This window comes from Propithecus coquereli, unplaced genomic scaffold (assembly GCF_000956105.1).
Source record: "Propithecus coquereli isolate 6110/MARCELLA unplaced genomic scaffold, Pcoq_1.0 Scaffold467, whole genome shotgun sequence".
Lineage (NCBI taxonomy): Eukaryota > Metazoa > Chordata > Mammalia > Primates > Indriidae > Propithecus > Propithecus coquereli.
The window spans coordinates 772454-774643 of NW_012150474.1; the positions used below are offsets into that span (position 1 = coordinate 772454).

The following is a 2190-nucleotide window of genomic DNA, read 5'->3' on the forward strand; positions in this document are numbered from 1 at the left end:
AGACTCGGGGTCCGCACGGCCGGGGGGACGGCGGTGGGATGAGCAGAGCTGAGGGCGGAGAAGCCCCAAGAAGGCTGCAGGGAACACGGACACACACGGGAGAGCGCGGACGAAACTTCTGAAAATCTTAGAAACGGAGAAACACGAACCTTCTATTTTATTTTGTTTTCCCAGAGCTTCCCACCTGGCAGTAGAAATCCGCTGGTAAGTTCCACCCCTGACCTATCGGAACAGCCGCCATCACCCGCCGTGTGGGTGGGGGAACCTCCCTGTGTCCCAGGGTGGCCCACGGCCAGGATGGGACGTGACTTTGGAACCAGAGGGTGGACGTCTCCGAGTCCTGGGCGCTACCCTGGGCGCTCACTGGCGGGGTCCACTCTGGGCTTCAGCGTTCCCGTCCCAGTGGTTGGACTGTTTATGTTCGTCACATTCTACTCCTCTGTGTTGGTTAAGAAAATATTCCGCTGAATGTTTCAGATTATTGCTTCCCCTTAAGACGCCCCTAGAGTTAGAACTTTAAAGTACGTTTGTGCCGTATTTTCCCAGTCTACCAGCCCACTCTGACCCTCGGTATCCTCTTCTGTCAAATGAGTTAGCTGGACTTGGGGATCTCCATATCCCTTGTAGAACCGTCCATCTCTGGTTCTTGCTCCTAAACGGTCTCTACATCTATGTGTATACAGGTGTGAGTTCCAGGAGCAGTTATTTGGTGAACCAATCAATCCCTTGCCTATTATTCATGTAAGCCAGCATGCAGTGTTCTCAGCGTGTAAAGATACACGTTAACTTTATGAACCACTTACCTCTAAACTACTCTGATAGCACGTTCATTAAATGGTTTTCATTCTGTAACAGAATGACCCCTTCTTTCTACAGTTTTCGTGCCTACGTCGAGAGAGCGTGGTTTCAAAGCTTTCCTTAATTTCACAATTTAAAAGGCAATTTTTATTTTTTTATTCTCTTTAAGTATATAGTCTTTCCTGGGGGTTCCCCAGCCAAGTACTAACCCAGCCCGACACTGCTAAGCTTCCGAAATCAGAAGCGATAGGGTGTGTTTGGGGTGGGATCAACAACAAAAAAAAAAATTAAAAAATGACAACGTCTTTTCTGCATGCGGATGGCAACTCTCTCTGACGTTCTTGTTTTCTCCCAAGATCGACGTGTCTGGCGATTTGGAGAATCAATACCACTTTCCGAGCTCTGAGCCCAGAGCTACACACGTCGTAAGGATCAGAGCGGCCGACGCCCGCATCCCAGACTGGAGTCCTTGGAGTCGGCCCGTTGAGTTTGGTGAGTGCGTCGGCCGGCGCGTGGGCAAGGGCTGCGTCCGGCAGATATAAGGGACATCGGTGATGTCCGATGCCACCCGGGAGGGGACGCAGATGCCAGCTGCTTTCTCCTGGGCGCTGAGTTTTGCGTTTAGAGCATCGCTAGGGATATTGTCACAGCCCAACTGTGTCCTTGAGTCACCCCAGGAAGCTCAGAAGGCGGAGGTGACCTCCTAAATGGGCCCTGGGATGTCACTTTGTCAGTGGTGGAGACAGGACATATTTAAACGCCTCCTTCTGCCCAGCCAGGAAATGATCTCTCAGTGTTGGCCCCAGCTCAGGGGCAGCTGATGTGGAAACTGTATCCGTTTCCTGCTAATCAGGACGAAACTATCACAGGCAACTAAATTACCAGCACAGCCAACGGGCTCCTTCCCTCCAACCTCCATTTGCTGGCAAGAGTTTAAGCCCTAAAGCCAATATGATCCTTAAAAAGTCTAGCTCTTCCCCCGAAACATTTTCAAACATTTTAGCATTTTTATACAGAAAGGGCTTTTTTTTAATTTTTTTTGTCTTTTCTAAGATCAATGATTTTTGCTCTTGTAAGTTCCTGTATAGAATTTGTATGAGGTATTTATTCAGTAGCGTAGCATGAGTTGAAAGGAACAGCTACGGACAGAAACTGATTGATTTACAATCTTGGGTTTGGGCAGTGGGCTCTCAGCTATGGCTCCAAAAGCAGCAACAAGAACAGGAACTGTCAGTAAATAGGACGTCAGCAAAATTAAAACCCTGTGTGCATCCAAGGACGCCTTCAAGAAAATGAAAACACGCTCTCAGGGTGGGAGAAAGTATTTGCAAATCACACGGCTGATAAGTATTTAATACCCCGGTATCCAGAATGTATATAAAGCACGCAACG

The 2190-nt window shown here is 48.6% G+C and overlaps 1 protein-coding gene across 1 annotated transcript in view; it reads left to right on the forward strand.

Annotated features, from left to right (window-relative positions):
* Positions 1 to 2190, forward strand: part of CSF2RA (colony stimulating factor 2 receptor, alpha, low-affinity (granulocyte-macrophage)) — a 21606-nt gene that overhangs the window by 12177 nt on the left and 7239 nt on the right. The gene's annotated exons all lie outside the window — the stretch shown is intronic.